The following is an 18,852-nucleotide window of genomic DNA, read 5'->3' as shown; positions in this document are numbered from 1 at the left end:
GCGTAACCACTTTTTCCTTTAATATGTAAACGAAAAGAATTTTGCAATGATCCAAGGCAAAAAGCTTTGTAAAAGTATTGTCAAAATATAAAAGTGTAAACTCGCAAATAACTGCAAAAAAAATACGCAAACATACGCAAAGACATTACCACAGATGAGACATCACACAAAACCGAAAATAATAACCAAAAAAACTAAATGCGCAGCATAACTTATCACAAGCACAAAAATAAGCAGCAACTGGTAGTAGGCGAATTAGCTGGAGTGAGAAAAGGTATTCGTTTGGTAAGGTGAGGATCCTGACAGCACTAAACTATCAAATTAGAATCAAAATCTTTAAATAGAGCTGGCTTGCTGTTTTCGTTTGTTTGGTAGCTGAAAAAAAGCTAGACGCATTAAAAAACCCATTAGCATGCATAAGTACACCCAAAAAGTTAAAGCTGCAAAAATGCATAAAAAAAAACAAAAGATATATACCAAAAAATAGAGTCCATCAGCAAAAGTCCATCAGTAAAGGGCAAGCTGGACAAGGCACAGGCAATGGGGAGGGGGGAAGGGACATAAAAGCAGGCCAAAGTCAATCACAAACGTAGTCGCTAAAATACGAAGGGGGGACACGACGGCGTAAGGGATACCGCCGGCCATTATCGGGGGTATTGATGTCAAGAGGCCCTGAGGGATCTGACTGACCAGAAAGTGAAAGGGGAGGACTAACATCAGGGTGAGAAAGTTCGTGGGGAATATCAGGGGGGTCAGGAGGGGGGCAAGGGACATCCGGCACATCAGTAACGTCAGAGGCATTAGGCAAGCATTGTGAGTCATCCGCCGAGCTGGTACTGGGGAACTCCTCATCACGGTGGTTGTCGTCATCGTCATCAGAAACCCTCGGTCGAGTAGGATGGGAGGTAGGAATCCCTGGGGGGACCTTCAAGCAATCCGAGCGCCGGACACGGTATGACGTAGAACGGAGTTGGCTCCCAACAAACTTGCGGATGTTGCACCAATCGTTGTCGACACTGCAGACAAGGTAGCGAGGTCTGGCCTGGGTCTTAGTTCGGTCCGAGCGCAGGTAGACAAGGTCACCAACATGAACAAGAGACTCACCCATCGAAGATAGGCGTTTGGGTGCCTTCGATGCCATACTGGGCCCATGGTTGGAGAGCCGTTTCTCATGTTGATTGGTAATAACGTCCATGTCATGCAACGGAATCTGTTCACTGGTGAATTGGTCACGCTGGGTCCAAAGCTCACGAGCAGAAAGACCAACGCCACGGATACGGCTGTTAAGACGAGCGGTGGCCAGAGCAAGTGCAAGTGGAGTAACAGGACCACCACGGGGATCATCACGAAGCAGCTCATCTTCAAGCTCACGGACAGCCTTCTCAGCGACAGGATTCTTGTTGATGTTCTTGGCACGGCCAACCTCCAAAGTGATGCCCTGACTGCGCAAAGACTCATCGTGTTGTAGAGCAGAAAATCCAGGTGCAGGGTCGGTGCGGACGATAGATGGAGGGCCATCAAGTGGCCTGAGAGGTGTGCATAGCTGAAGGAGGGCTGCGCGAAGAGTCTCCTTGCGTTCATCAGGGATCAAAGCGCTTACAGTGTAAGAAGTGACACTCTCCCTGAGGATGGAAATGAGTTGGCGAGAACGCTTGATGACATCCGCAGCAAAAGACACCCCAATGACACATGGAGGGTCACCTGTAGACTGGGGAGTAGCTACACGAGGAACATTCTGGAGGGAGAGACAGCTATGACATCCGACAGTCACCTGTTGAATTGCTACATCAAGATCCAGGGCATAGAAAAACCGTGTGACAACCTGCTTGAGTTGGTGTGATGTGGGGTGACCAAGTTGAAGATGCAGGGCAGTAAGAATCCCCTGGAGTACATTGCGAGGAATGACGATACACTCCTGCTGTGGCAAGAATGCATGATCCCGGCGGACGACCAGTAATCCATCACGAGCGATGGTGGCAACCTGGAGATATCGCTTCACATCACGGATACCTGTCAACTTCTTCGACGGGCGAGTACCCTGAGTAAGGTGGGCATGGGCACGGCGGAGGGCTGGACAATCAGACTGAATCCTACTCCACGCGTGACGAGATGTGAAAGGGAGGCGTATCTTTCCTGAGAGGATGTCAGCAACAGAAGTAAGATGGACAACAGAGTCTTCCATCCGTGAAATGAAAGTACAGATCTGGCATCGAACATCATGGCATGGAGGAGCATTCCTACTCGCAAAGTCAGCTGGGACATTGGCGGAGCCCGCCAGGTGACGTAAGGAAACCTGGTATCTGCTAATGGTGGCCAAAAAGGTAGAAACCCGAGGACTGGCAGAAAACTTACCACGACACAATTTCTCATAAGCCTGAACACAAGGTTTGCTGTCAGTAAGAATGCAGACAGGGTGGTGAGACTGGATGATGTATGGGCTGAAATGCTTGGTGGCAGCAGCGATGGATAGTGCTTCTACTTCACAAGGTAGCCATGTGATTTGACGACCACGGAGCTTCGCGCTGAAAAAACCTGCGACGAAAGGCGTCCTGTCTCTCGTGACGTACATGGTTGCGCCAAGACCATGGTTCTTCACGGATCCATCAGTGACAACCCATAGCTGATCAGAAGGCCGGGGAAGAGTAACCGTACGAGTAGACTTGATGCCGGACTGGGCTTTGTTGAAGGCATCATGAAGCTCATCCGTCCAGCAGATGCGGTCTTGAGATTTCATACCTGCAATCGAATCATCCAGGGGGCCCAGATAGGATGCGCAATTTGGGAGAACGCGAGCAAGCATCTTATAGGCTCCAATGAAAGACCGCATTCCCTTCACGGTTGAAGGGCGTGAGCACGTTGACAAAGTTGTTATTCTGTGAGGACTTGCTTTGAGGCTCCCTTCAGACCAAACCCATCCTAAAATAGTGGTTGTTTTTGGACAGACGGTAGTCTTAGATGGAGACAGGTGAAGACCATTGGAGGCTAGTGCATGTAACACCCTGGACCAGTTATGCAAAAGGGCCTGCCAGGTGTCAGCACCACAGTACAAGTCGTCTGCAAGCTTGACAACAACACCTTCAAACAATAGATCTCCAAGCACTCGACACATCAACTCCTCCAATGCTGTCTCTGATCCCGGCATACCCATAGCACGGCTGTTTCAGAGTGAAAATAAGCTTAGCGCCCCCTCGCGGCCCAAGTGCGCATATGCATTTAACGTTGTTGTGCTGCAATCTCTACAGGGGCGATGAAAAAATCTTTGGCGAATGTTGTGGCATCTGGCGCTGACACGACCAACTCTCTCTGTCTGTCCCCAACAGTTTATTTATTTCGCAAGAATTCCGTGGAGGAAACATTTTTTTCCATGTTTAAAGTCGTAAGTATGGCAATGGGATTATACGTTTTCTGTTTTTTTCCATTTTGTGATGTTGTTTGCGTTTGCATCATCCAATGTTAACTCGCAAATCTGGACCTAATTATGGAACTTTATAAGGTCCAAAATGTAAAAAGTCCGGTTTGTCAGCATTTCGTAATTATTTTAGTTTTGTTTTCATTGCACTTAAGATTCATCTGGCGCATTTTTTCGTGGGACCCAACATTAGAATTTACTTTAGTTTCATTTTTCGATACAGCACATTCTGTTTGTACGGGATGTGGGCGCCGCTACCTCGGGTGAAGCCGGGCAGGGCCGGGTCGCGGGCCGCCTGGCTGTGTGGTCAGACACCGCTCATGTACACAGCAGCTCAGCTGCGCTTCGTGAGCTGAGGCAGAGCTAACCCAGGGAACTCCCGTCCGCGTAGCGGGCGGGAGCCCAGGAGCTTACCGTGTAATTGACCATACTCAATGGTCTACAAGGGTAGATTATGGTCAAAATATCTAGCAAGATAAATTATGAAAACAGAAATTTTGCACTTACCACGATTATATGGATGATGGTCTAACGAGTGGCAGTTTTTCAGACATCTGGGCACAGACTGGAACCTCAAACAAACGAAAAGTTTTCTCCTACCCCCGTCTCGATCGGCCATTTTTGTTATGAATTGCCATCGATCGTTAGACCTTCATCCATATACTGTAATCGTGGTAAGTGCATAATTTCTGTTTTCATAATTTATCTTGCTAGATATTTTGACCATAATCTACCCTTGTCCCATGAGTATGGGTCAATACATGAGCTCCTGGGCGCTCCCTGGGTTAAGGCAGAGCTAGCTGAGCCAGACTGCCTGAGTGAGACTGAGAGTGCTAACTTTGACTCGTAAAAAAGGGTATTTCACAGTCTTGGTCTAGACTCTTATTTTCACAATCATGACAACACTTGCAATATTTTTGGCCATTTGTTTTTTTTTTGCATACAAATTTACAGTCAGTGTTACCCATATCTGTGATACTGCGGCTATATTGACTACACCGCACTAGTGACTAGATTCAAGGCCAGCAGTGCTACTGCTAGTTAGCCTGGAGGACTCGGTGATCATATTTTTTATGATTTTGATATTGTCATTTGATCAAATGACAATATCAAAATCATAAAAATATCACTGTGTCCTCTCGGCTAAGTGGTAGTACTAGTAGGCCCTATAGATTCTAGATTTTTTAATTGATTTTTTTAGGGTGGGTTAGATTCTGCTTGAGGTTTGAGGTTTTTCCAGATACATGGGGGGGGGGTATTGCATTAAAAATATGTTGTACTGCATAGAGTCTATACGGCGGGTCCGGGGATTGGGTTTGAAATGAAGGATTTTGTGTTTTTTTATTTCTTTAGATTTTTTAATTGATTTTTTAGGGTTAGATTCTGCTTGAGGTTTTTTCAGATACATGGGGAGGGTATTGCATTAAAAATATGCTGTACTTCATAGAGTCTATACGGTGGGTCCGGGGAATTGGGTCTGAAATGAAGGATTTTGTGTTTTTTTATTTCTTTGTTTTCTCAATTTTTTAGTTTCAATGAATCAATCAATAACACACATTGCTACATTTATTCACAAGAAACTATACACACAGGTCAGGTAGGCCCTAAATTTTAATTTTCTATTGTATCAGACCAAAATATACATTTATTATTATAGTTCATACATGATAGTTTATCTCTGCACGCGCTTCTTTTGTGGCATTTCTTGTTTTCTAAATTTCATCATAAGATGACTTTCATTTTTCAAAGATCCTTTTATCTTTAATATAACATGTCTTCTGTGTGCACGTTTTGTACAGGGAAGATTAGCATAAATTCTGTTCGTCTTTTTTATCATCATGATAGTTGTTCTCTGGTGAAACATGTATTCAAAGAATTTCTTCTTTTGTTGATTTGAGTGTTGATACGTCATATTTAACTAATGTCACCAACATAATCTGAAAAATCTAATTTCACACATGAAAATGACATTATTACCAATATATTTATAGGTTTTTTTATTTTATGTATCCTTTCAACTAGTTCCCCTAGTCTCAAAAATTGAAGGAAAAAATATGTATGTTACATCAGAGGTTAAATCTAAATCATACCTATATTACATCAGATAAAATAAACATCTAAAACAACTGCCAGCTATTTTACTTTTTAATTTTATATAAAAAATTAAAAAATTATATCACACAATTTTCAGTAATCTACACATCTGTGACGTTACAAAATAGATATTTGAAATTTATGTCTCCAATATCCTAACTTCTACATTTAATCTTCTTCATTTGTCAGTTGCTTGGTGATGGAATGAGTCATTTTCTGAAGCAATGAGATGGAAGGAACCTTCATAGCATCCAACAAACAAGGATTTCTATGAGGCATTGTGTTTTCCACATTGCAGACCTCTGTATCACCAACTTAAATGAGCCTCCACCTGTCCACCATGATCTCCCCCAAACTTAATCCACACCTCTTCTTCAGGAATTGTCCCATCGTGAGTTGTGAGAAATCCATTCCTGTGGAAAGATGATGGAACATGAACATATGGGTAGGTTTTGATGATTTCTACCAATTAATAGCTTTAGCTATGAAAAAAAGGCTGACCTCCCTCAACATTTTTAAAGATATTTCTATTACTCTTTTTCGTTTGAGTCTTCTGGTAATGAAAAATTTGAGGCCACACTGGTGACAATCGGCACAGTTTTAAAAAAAATAATACAATTATGCAAGTGCATATCAGATCAAAATTTGCTCAAAAACTTGTTTTAGTACAAATCCAATGCTTTATTCTGTCTCCAGGAAAGATTTATGATTGTATATATTCTCACTTTTGATGAATTTAATCATGAATCTGGTGGCAGATTATAATATCTATTGTCATTTAAAGGTGCAAATGAAATGATCATGAATAATCCTTTGTGGCAATGTCCTTGAGATGAATTTATTGATTTCACATTCTTTATGATCATTAAAACTATTCAAAATAAAGCAATATTCTGGTGCTAACTTTTCTTTCTGTTTCTGTTGTCTAACCACCTCCAGTCTGTGACTCTGCTATGGACCTAGTGAATCACTGTTGACTGTCCATGGTTCAAGTGAGGATTGGCAAACCTGGTCATTTCTTGATTACCTACAGAATGCAATTGCAACATATGCAAAATCTTATGCAGGAATGGGGCTATAGCAGTGATGGGACACTACCTTTGACTGTGAAGATCAGACGATGCAATTCCCGTTGGTCAGCCCCCCCCCCCACCCCAAGGAGCCATGCACTGCCAGAGATCTTGAGCCAGGTCTTCAGTGGTTATCCATTGATAAGAAGAACGGAGATAATAAAGACAGTGAGGTCAGTATGACATTAATTCTCAGTGAAATTTACCTTTTCATCTGTCTGTACTGTGGACCAATTAAGGTGCCCATCATTCATCATGGCCAATGCCTTTGCTGCATTTTGTTATGTAAATCTCTTTGAATGACTATTAAACAAGAAGAAGCTTTCTTCACATGTATAAGCTCTAAAGCATATATACATAACAATTTTAATTTAATATTTTGATGGCCATTCATTAGAAGACACCCTCCCCCGCAATTCAAATTTGGTGCTTTTAAATTCATCTGCCACTATACAGGTTGAAAGAAAATGCCCCCACTCACTTGCATGTACACACTGGTTCATGGCTCCAAAAATTTTCACCACAAAGAAAAGGGGAGAAGAAAAGGAAAGTAAAAGGGTGAAACATATTACTTTCTGAATATTGTGTCAATTTCTATCACAGTTACTATTATTTTAAATGTAAAAATTATTCAATATGGAAGAAAATGCTTGAAGATGAGAAATCAAAGTGATTTGGATATCATAAGGAAGGGGATATATATTTTTTTCCAACTATAAGTAGATCAACATCTATACTTGTAAACCATTCTTTAAAAAAATTATGTTTTATCTATATTTCAAAGAAATGAACAAGTAGTATGTTGCATTTGTACAGGTGATGAGCTTTGAATTAAGATAATTCTCTCATTTAATTCACAGTGCTAAGAATTTGCGTTACTTACTGTTCCAGGTATCTTGTTGATTTCGACGTGACCATCTTCCTAACGCTTCTTCCAAACAATGAACTGGAGGCTCTTTCCACGAATGAATGTTTAGCTGCTTCAAGTGTGATTCCAGCTTTTTCAAGAGCTTCTTGTTGTTCTACTTCTACTGGCCTTTATTGTAGTTAACATGTCCTGTGAATGTTTTTAGGAGCCCAGTTTTGCTACAAACACAGTAAACCTCAAGTTCACATATAGTTAAAAAACGGTCTACTTGTAACATTATCTAGGAAAAAGTTCTACAAATTGGACATGGTGAAACTTTTCATTCATTATGTTTTCAGTATTTACTGAGGTACTCACTACAAAAGGAAGTTGGGGTCAAAAGGTCAAGTTTTTGTTCAACTTGGTCACATTCCTTTATTTCTGCATCAATTATGTTCACACTACATCTGATCCTTGGGTAATACATGTACTTTCATTAGGATAATGGGTCAAAGGCCTGATGTTAATAATCAACTGCCTAATGTTAATAATCAACTGAAAATTACTTAGTCAGAAAAGGTGGTTTATTGGATTCCCTATCTTTTGCTTATAATTATTTTTTTTTCAAATTTAGTATTTCTCCATCAAATCTGACAAATTCATTATTTTTTTATCAATAATTATTAAACGATGTCAATAATAAGAGTTTTGAGAAACATGTGCAAGTATATGTACCAATATCCATGTGCAGAATATTTGCTGCAAGGTTAAATGCTACAGTGAAATTTTAAAGTGCGCAACCATAGGATACGGGAAAAGAGTTCTTGCAGCCTTTGATGTACTTATAAAGATCAAGATAGAATTCACCCAAAACATCTATTAGGTGTTAGTAGCTGAAAATATCCTAGATTAGTTCAGAACTATTCATCTGGAAGAAGAGACAAGTCAAAGCATTTTAAACAATTTCAAAACTTTCAAAACTTTAATTGATATGCAGTTAGAATTGATCAAATTCTGATTGCAAGCTGACAAATTTATTTAAAAGGAGGGTATTAACATGAATGTATTTCAATACAAATAAGACATCTCTGGCAGTCTTGCCTGCATTATTATGCAATTCAATATGGTCAGAAGTTCGGTATGGAAATGGGTGGATAATGGAAAAAGTATTTGTCGAGTTAAATGCCAATAATTGAATAATATTAAATTCAATTATCAATAAAAAAAAGACTTCTGGAATGTCTCTCTACAGTTATTATTCATGACATGTCTAATTATACTACACTAGTAGGAAAATGTCATAATAATATAATATTCAAATTGAAAAAAAAAATTTAGTTCCAATAATTTAGATATATTTCACTTCAAACTTTTATTCAAAGACTACAGGCATCACTTTTTATACGCCCGTCTTGACGGGACGTATTATGGTATCATGCTCGGTGTCCGTCCGTCCGTTAACTTTTCCTTGTAAACGTGATAACTTCAGTTTAGAGCAATTTAAAAAAAGAGCTTGTAGAATCTAGGCTCATATAATTTGGTGCACGATACTAGCATGGATCCCAGGAAGCCTATTGATTTAGAGGTCAGAAGGTCAAAGGTGAAGTCACCATCTTTCACTTATCTTGTTTGACCAATAGCTCCATTTTCCATGTTACAGACAGCATATATCTTGTGCCCGCCTTAGCAACACTCTTGTTCGATTTGAAGTGTATTGATTAAGAAGTTAATAACATGTAACAGTCTGTTAAAATTCTTGGTGTAATCGTCCAATCCAATCTAAAATGGGACATACATATCATGGAAATCATCAAAAAATGTAACAGGAAGTTGTACATGTTTAGGCTTTCGAAGCAATATGGGCTGTCTCTATCGGATCTGAAATTGGTATACATGGGCTACATTCGTCCTGTTATGGAATATTGCACCCCAGTTTTTAATGGTGGGCTTACAAAGAAATATGTAAGAAGTTTAGAGCAAATTCAAAAAAGAGCTTGTAGAATCATGTTGGGCCCAAACTACCCGGGCAAACTACACAGATTATGCCAGTGCTTGCCTATCATGTGAAATTCCTACTCTGGAATACAGAAGGGAGAAACTCGGCCTGGATTTCGCAATATCTGTAACCAAATATCCAACATTCAGTACCTGGTTACCTCCTCCAAAAAACTTACCCATCAATCTCCGACATACTCCTAGATATCAGCAATACAAATGTAGGACAAATCGATTTCGCAATAGCCCCATACCATATTTCATAGATCTCCTGAATAAAGACATGCCCAATCAATAAACCCATTGCTCATTTGAAAGCAATACCAGCCTACTTGCAATATCAAGTAAGTTTTTTAATGAATGAGGAAATCAACTCTTTTTAATATCCATATATTTTTATTGATCTTTTACAAACGTTTACGTATTTTGTTTTTTATTATTTTTAATTTACTATTTCCTCATTATCTTATGTACATGTATATAAATTTTCTTTGCCAAAGTATTCTTGCCTATACACATATTCCTCATGTCAGTTTTTACAAAGGTTACTGTTTTTTAATGTTTGAAATATGTAATGAGTCTTTTTATTGTTTTTACTTTGTATACATGAACAATTCAGCCATTTGGCTGCGACTCATGTTTCTAATAAACCTTGAATTGAATTGTATGTTAAATAGTAGGTTAAAAACAACTGAAAATGTGTATTATAATAGCAATGTATTATATTGTATCATATGAATTATGACTATGGTTTACATTTCTAGTCACTTAAAATGCAGAGAACAACGAGATTCAGATTATTTTTACAAATTCAATAATTTTGAGAATATAAAGGAATGAGCTACATGTGCATGTCATATCCAATCTAATCAATTACCAGTAGTCACTTATCTGATTTGTAATTTATATTTATTGTATTTTTAAGTCTTGTATCATTGCATAAAAAAAATTATCCACGGGGTACTGAATTTGCCAGGCATGTGAAGGTGAAAGTATTTTTTCAGTGTTTTTTTTAATTGTTATGTACACTGTAATTGATATGCATACAACAATGATTATTAGATAACCAATTTTTTTGGCTGTGTGAGTGGTAGATCACATGAAATTTGCAAATATATTATGTTTTAAAATGACTGATTTTTTTCATATTCATATTAATTCTTTTTTTGGGAGGGGGTATATAATGCAGACCTGACAAGTGACCATTGTTTTCATTTAGGAGTTCAATCCCTTCTCCTTTCATCCATATTTTATAGCTTTTATAAAGTTACGAGGGTTTCATTAACCCAACAGACATGTAGAGATTGAACTTTACCTCCTACCTCAGTTGTTATACATGCTTATTAAAATATTATTTTATTGGAAGGTTTCTTTCAAGTAAAATTATTGTCTTGATGTTTATTTATATATATATATCTGTGCATGTAATGTCACTGGAGGGCAAATTTTCAAATGTGGTTCAATAAATAGTTGAATGTGAACGAAACTCTATCCGTATCTAAACTTCCTAAAATATGTAGTAATTCACTGCAATTTTATTGTAAATTTTGAATGAAATTCGTTTATATAATCTTACTCTTGTTATAAGCAAGGGATGACCTGCCATGACTACTTGAGACATCTAACATTCTGCTGTATAATCAAGGATAAAGGAACAAGGGTGAGGCACATATACTTGTATGCTGCCTGGCATGCTATATTTTGAGAATGACTCCTTGATTAGGCAGCCTTATCCAAATGAAAGGCCATTGTCATTAATACGCCACCCCTTCCTCAATTTTGCCTTCTCCAGTGCCCCAATTGCATAAAAGTTAGTATTATGGTAACCTTGTTATCAAATGGTAACTACCATGTTAACACTAATCAAAGCCAATCAAGATCAAGGACTCCATACAAGTTGTATTTGCATGGTAAATCATAATTGTAACTTTTTTATGCAATGGGGCCGATGCATATTAAATCCTTGATCACTGACAACAAACAATTAATGAAACGGGACAAAGGCAGTATTGATGAACTGAAAAACCAGAGTCAAAGGCAGGGTTGGAAGGGATGTCCCCCCCCCCCCCTCCTCATTTTGAAAAAAATATCTCAATTGAACATACTGCTAATATAACTATAGGCCTATAGCCAGTTTTAGGAAATTGCATAGAAAATTGTCATCTGCACCCAATCAATTTTCAGTTTTGCTCTTTGCACCCTCTTGATTTTAAAAATACTGGACCTTCCTCTGAGGTATTGTGGGGTTGGATTGGCTTGGGTATTTATGACGGTGGGGGGGGGGTAATATTTCACCTCCACAATAAGAAAAAACATAGTTTCCATTTAAAAAATTTAACAAAGTTATTTTTAAAAAAATCAGTGACAATGATACTAGTCAACACCAGGGGCTGTGAGGGGGGGGGGGCTGTGAGGGCTTTCTTAAACCATGTACAAAAACATAAAAATTACCATATAAATATGATTATTGCATGGTCAGCCCCCATTTTCAAAACTTCCATGGCACCTAACACCACTTTCCAGAAGGGGCGGGGGGGGGGGGGACTGCCTTATCCTCAAAAGTAAGATGGCCCCGGGGCCGGCCCCTGTCTCTGGATCTGGTTCAGTATTAACAAGTCAGTGGCATACACAGGGGTGGGGGTTACAGGGGTTAAACCCCCTTCAATTTTTTTAACCCTCCCACCCCCCACCACAATTAAAAAAAACACTATTTTTTATATTTAAGTTTTTATTGAAGTAAATCATAACAATCACAATATTTACAAATGATTAGCATGATGGAAAAGCATAAAATCATGAAACATTACAAATAAAAAAGGCAGATTTAAGATTAAAATGATCTATAAGTTTTCAAGAGGGAAGCGCCGAGATAGAAAAAAAAGACCGCCCTTACTAAATTTTTTGAAAGACCCTTTTTTATTCAATTATTTATTTATTCATTTATTTCTTTTTATTTTTTTTTGGGGGGGTTAGGGACGACCAAAAATTGGAGGCTAAGACTCTGTTTTTTTTTGGGGGGGGGTCATCAACATTTCATTCAGCTTGACCCATCCCTCTTAAATATTCCTACTTAGGCTACTATAACAAGTTATTTATTTTTTTCATTTTTTTAATGAGAAAGAGTTTGCCTATTTTTTTAGAGGACCGCCAACTTAAGCAATTCATGCCATTGAAAAAATAGGCCAATGTACTCTCACGGCTTATATGATGACAGCTAGTTAGAAGAAATAATTTTTTTTCCATGATCAATCATGATCCGTGGTACATGTACTTGGTATCGTCGACTCGATCTCCCATTCTAAAATAGGCTCTCCCCAGGATCAAGGCTAAAAAGGATCACAAAATGCTGTCAGACGAACGTGAATCGTTTTAGTTGCAACATTTCTCTCAAATTTTAATTATGAGAAGAGTAATGGAATAATTCAAGTAGAATTTTCCTCTAAAACAAATACATTTGTTCAAGTGGTCTCGCTGTGTTTGGTCCGGTCTTGGACCTAACGTTAGATCTAGACCCATTTCCGCATTCAAAGTGTGATCGATGACGTCCAGATAGTTTTGTTTACAAATAAATCGTAAATCGTTAGCGGTGAAGGATCGATTGCCAATTGGTATTTATAAATTTCAATGATTCAAATCTATATAAAGTAAATTCAACATATCGTCATAATTTTTCTGACAAAACTTAACAAAAAATATCTAAAACTTTTAACAAACTTATTTTTATTTGAATTTGTTACTTTATTCATGAAATATACACCTTCCAAATCTTATAATGAAACAATGATCGTGTTATAAGTTCCCAGAAGAAACTTGGCAACGTCAAATACCGTATATGGTATTTGACGTGCAGTAGTCGTACTGGGTAGCAAAAGTAGAATTAAAAGACAACTAATGATGGGTTATTGATGCCGATCGGATATATTATTAAGCAAGACATTATATCTTTTGAGACGTTGAGAACACCAAATCGGAGTAGTGTTTTTCAAGATATTATGCCTGAAATGGTCCCTCTCTGCAAGTCCCAGGGGCCAGGCTCATTCGCGATTGCACTGAAAATGTCACTAATAAGAGTGGAACTTTCAGGATTTATGTGAATATCATCAAAATGATAAGGATTTTCGAAATTTGGAATGTGATTTCTCGTGAAATTTTGGAGATACCATATGACGATGGAAAGGAATAACCTTAAAAGGTAAGGCAAACCTCCAAAAATGTAGCTTTTTAACACATGTTGAATTGAAATCTTACAGTTGATCGTCGAGTAGTGTAAAAGTTGAAATAGCTTATCAGCTGGCTGGGCAGCGCGCGAGGATTTCGTGCGCGCGTACTTGAAAGGGCTTATTTTGTACATAGCCTATGGGAGTGAAACAGCCGTGATAGCACAACGGGTGTAAACCCTGATGCCGCGGAAAGGGGTAGCAACACCACAATACTTCATTGAATCACGAGAGAGAGGTATTTGATAAAAGGCACTTGCAAGATCAGATGCAATAATGTACTTCCACTGACCTATCTTTCTCAGAGTGGAATCAACGTCTGGCAAAACTGAGGGCTGGGGCTTAGAGTAGCGCCCAACATCAGCAAAGGCTGTGACAAGACGAGAGCCGCCATTCGGCTTCTTCACAAGAAACGACGGGTTGACATATTCAACCGTAACACCAATATCCTCAGGGCGTGCAAAGACGCCAAGTTTCTCAAGGTCATCAAACTTACGCTGCAACTCAATAAGCTTCTCTTGGGAATACAAGGGAAGGCGACCCTTGCGTTGTGGGGGCTGAACAGGACCCATGTTCACGACGGCCTTGAATGGACCAGATGCACCATTGTAACCCTTAGATGAAGGGCTAAACACACAATCATGTACTGCATGAAGAGACTGAAAATCACCCCTTGCCTTTGAGGGGGGGATATTATCAGGATCCACAATAACAGACTGAGAAGGCTGTGATAATGACGGCCCTCCCTGCACCACAGAGGGGAGGGCAGTCTGACTAGGAGGAATTTGCGCAACCTGATCGCCATCTGAGGCAACCACTGGACAAACCTGACAAAGATGTTCATTGCGACGGATAACACAAGGACCGCAAGAGAGGTTTGGGATGCGGATCCTACCAGCAACACTAGAGACAACACCTGGAGTCGGAAAGAATTCTGTGATCATTGGTGTAGGAGGGGAATCTGAGCGAGGCTCTAAGACAAGTGTCTCATCAGCAGAAAACTCAGGAGGTAGGAAAAACTCAAGGAATTCACCTGGCCATATCGTAGTAGTCTGAGAAGGGGCACGAAGGACAAATGCGCGACGCACTGCATGACCAGCCTTAGGCTTACTACAGGAACCGTAACTGAACACAGTACCATCAGCCAAGGAAATCTCCCTCCTTGCTGGCCTGATGGCCACATCATTCCTTTCCATGAATGGAGTACCAGCCAAAACGTCAACATCAAGGTTCTCAATGACCAATCCTTCAAAATGGAACTCATGATTGCCACGACAAACGGTGAAACGGGTTTCACCACAAACCTGCAGCGGGGAGGACCCATCAGCCTGATGAGCTGACTGGGTGGTGGAGGATACGTTACAACCTAATACTCGGGCCGTAGAAGCACGCATCATATTCCCAGTAGCACCACTGTCAAGGGTGATACGAACAGCATGATGATCATAAAATGCGTCAAAATAAGGAGACTGGCGAACTTGGACACGCAGTGTGGAAGAGGTACCTCCACGGCCAGGGTCTGGTGAAAAACAAGCCTCGTCACATGACTCCTGGGGGTCAACCTCACCGTCAAAATCATCGGAACCACCATCATCGAAAATCTTGGCAACCTGCCTGGCCTTAGCCATGTACTGCCGATCGGAGTCTGGAAGGTAAGGACAGACACTCAAAAAATGGTCACTAGGACGGCCAGCCTGAACACAGAGTGGACAAGATTTGGAAGGCCTGGGACGGAACTTCGCCGGGGTTCGAGACTGAGTACGCTTGGGAGCAGTCTGACTACGACCACGGGGCGGAAAAGCCGCTGTACGCATCGCCCTGGAACATTCAACTGACTCCAAAAGACTAGTAAGAGCCTGAGAAATTTCAGGTTTGAGGGATGCAAGTGTACGTGAACGGAGTTCTGTGCCGTACCTTTGCTTCACCACCTGGGGGAGGTCAGGGTGCAAAAGGCGAAGCCACTGCAGAACAATGAAATTCTCAATGGAAGGCGAAAGTTCTTCATCGTCCAAGATGGGATCACCATGATGGGTAATACCACTAACAACTGTCAACAAATTGTCCTCGACAAAGGCAAGTAATCTCTGATATAAATCTTCTGGCCGCTCATCAGATTCCAGCTTGATCTCGCAAAAATCCAAAAAATGAGCGCCTGTTGCCTGAAAGCCATAGTGAAGTCTAATAGTGGCCCAAATGTCGTTCAAAGAAGTGGAATTGCGGACAATAGAATTTCTAGCAATGACGGGACAAAAGTTAGCAATCTGACCTAGCATAAGATCAAGTAGGTTCGCTTTCTGTTGAGCAGTTTTGCGTAATTCTGAAGGAACAGAGGGATTGTCATCTATGAAACCCCTTGTAGGGTTAGCTTTTGTTTTCTTACCCCATGTTACCGACTCAGAAAGGAAGAAAGCAAAGTTAGGATCAAGATTCAAAGTGTACAAAAGATTCTGCCTCCATCCTTCAAAGGATGTAATGGATTCAATTTTACCCAAGCACCATTGCTTAGGTACTTTCGGCATACTACACGCCATTGTAAGGCTGTGGGACCGACACTACTTACGGCTAGATCTAACCAACTACTCGTTCACGGTAAACTTACTTTTACGGTGCAACCGGCTGTTTTCCTCTCAGCAAAGTCCTTCAAACGTGGCCTCAGAAAAGAAATCAGGCGTGAGTGAATCCCAATAGCGGCCAGCACGACAATAAATTAAGACACAGTTGCAACTTTGTAGTTGTAGATCAATACTTTTATTAACCGTAATTAACCGAAGTGTAGGACAGACGAGTTGTCGCATGACAGACGCAGATGGCGCTATAACACTATAACATCAAATGGCGCTCTAAGGGGGGGGGGAGTATCAAGCGTTTCCAATGCTTGCTTTTCAAAACATATGTACATGCTTGTCTACAAGACAACCCTAACCTGGATAAAGTAAAAATGTTTAACACATGTTTAAATTTTAACTGAAACATTCTTAAATTAAATTTCTTTCCTTACACGCACATTATGTTGTTATTTCATTTTGTTCGCCGAGAATAAGTAATAATAATAATAATAATGATGAAATTATTAAACAGCACTTAAAAATGCATATACGGGGACTGGTGCCTGATCTTAATGCCCTGTTCACCCACAGGAATAAGAAATCTGTATCTGTATCTGTCCGTTGACGTACAATCACCAGCATCTGGTTGTCGCGTACGTTTGGGTTTAGGGGGTCAAGCGCTAAACACAGTTAATTTTGGTAGTGTGCTTTGGAGACAAGCGTGTTGATGTCCAAACTTTCAAGTTTGAGTTTGAAAACTCCTCCGTCTTTAGAATTTCTGACATCCTCAGAGAGAAGGTTCCATTCTGGGATGGTCTTGGGATACAGGGAGTGTCGGTAGCAGTTTTGATCATCATCATGTCCATCATGGCCTTTATTTTTACAATTATCACCATAATCCGCATTGTTATCATCTCCATCTTCATCATTATATAATTATGAACAAAATAACATTTCCGTTCTGCTTTATAAATGTATTTATTAATTTAATGACTCTTATTCCGGTCATTTTTTCCAAGCAATCTACTTGTAATGACAATCCTTCTCCAGCACACTGTAAATGTTATAATTCTTTTTTCGTTGGTAGTAGATCATATTTGTTTATAATGACTTTAATATATATATATATATATATATTATTGTGTATGATTCATACAAAAATCAATTACCGATATGGTATATTTGATACGTAATGGAAATGGTATTGTATACGAAGGTTATGAATGCAGAAGAAAACAATAATGAAATCAAATACACAGCAAAAAAAACCTGTCTGAGTCGACTAATATAAAACAACATAATTATTTTGCTCTGTTTGACACACCAAGCGCCTCGTATACTCTACAAAATGTTTTTGGGACATATCGTCAAATTACATGTTCATAACTATTCCCTTTTCACACGTAATAATTCCATCGACAAACTTTTGGACTATCAATATCATTTTGTAGTCACAGATAAGCAAGGTCACTGACCTCCATTTCCTCGGCTCCTTAGTACGCTCATCTTTAATATACACGAAATAGTCAAGTAATAACATCTGATATAAATCTACATATAATTATGACATTCATTTTGATTTTTTTTTTCTACATTTTCCTTTTAAACTATGGCTAAAACACCTGCCTAATATGATTAATTCTATCTGATTCTGGTATTAATACTTGTTTTGCGTTGCAAACCTTGTCACATCTTAAACAATGTTTTTTTTATTTACATAACGAGTTCATGGATAGCATTGGAAACAAGGAAAAGGGTATGTGTGTATGTTGGGTGTGAGACAAAGAGAGAGACAGAAAGAAAGAATTGTAGATGTTATATATAAGAATAATTGTAGAAGAATATTATGAAAGCAGTTACATTAATCTATTAGTTATTTCCTCTTTAAAAATAGCCTAGAATGATCAAGTACATTCCACAGCATGTTTGTAAGAACGTTCCAGATGTCTTTATATTATGCAGGCCTTGCCTATTTAAAAGGCCAAGGAGTTGTATTGTTATTTCTGAATAGAGATTAGGAACAATAGGCTTAGCTATGTTATTGACACTCTTGATTTCAATGAGGTCATTCAAGAATGTTTTAGAAATGAAGAAGGCTCCTGAAAGAGGAAGAACATTCTTTTTGAAGGCAATGCTAGAACTTTCCATTATAGTGAAATCTAGAAGGATAGCTGTAATGGGTATATAAAAGCTGCAGTTTCTTTAAGGATTTCATCACATCATATTAGATCACTTGATCACCACATCATACGAGAGCAGGAGATCACATCACATCATTTGAGATCATCACATCATATGAGAGCAGGAGATCATCACATCATACGAGATCACTTCACCAGATCATATCAGTTTATTTCCACCTGGAATATCTATATTGTGTGGAATTATTTGCCCACCATCAATGAACTGTTTGCAGTTATCTTGAGAGAGAAATTATCAGTTCTCATCGAGATCATCAACATCATCAACCTGTTCAATGAACACTCTTCAACCCATGTATTGCTGAATTTCACTGTTAATCATCATCAACATCGTCTTCACGGACATTTCAACTCGTTACAGTGACTTTTATTATTCATCGGACTTCAACATCAGTTTCATCATCGCCATCATCAATAAGGAATCTTCCCAGCCTACCTGGAAAATAAATTGGACTATAACAGTGAACTATAAC

General features: G+C 39.2%; 1 long non-coding RNA gene across 1 annotated transcript; it reads left to right on the top strand.

The window, feature by feature from the left end:
• The first annotated feature begins 3,164 nt into the window (after window positions 1–3,164).
• LOC121415751 lies at window positions 3,165–8,380 on the top strand. Its single transcript, XR_005970046.1, has 4 exons — window positions 3,165–3,376; window positions 5,693–5,948; window positions 6,443–6,746; window positions 7,465–8,380. It is a non-coding gene; the product is annotated as an uncharacterized LOC121415751 (long non-coding RNA).
• The last annotated feature ends 10,472 nt before the right edge of the window (window positions 8,381–18,852 follow it).

This window comes from Lytechinus variegatus, chromosome 1 (genome assembly GCF_018143015.1).
Source record: "Lytechinus variegatus isolate NC3 chromosome 1, Lvar_3.0, whole genome shotgun sequence".
NCBI classification, from domain to species: domain Eukaryota; kingdom Metazoa; phylum Echinodermata; class Echinoidea; order Temnopleuroida; family Toxopneustidae; genus Lytechinus; species Lytechinus variegatus.
The sequence above is the reverse complement of the archived record's forward strand: the minus strand, read 5'-3'. Positions and strand labels throughout refer to the sequence as shown.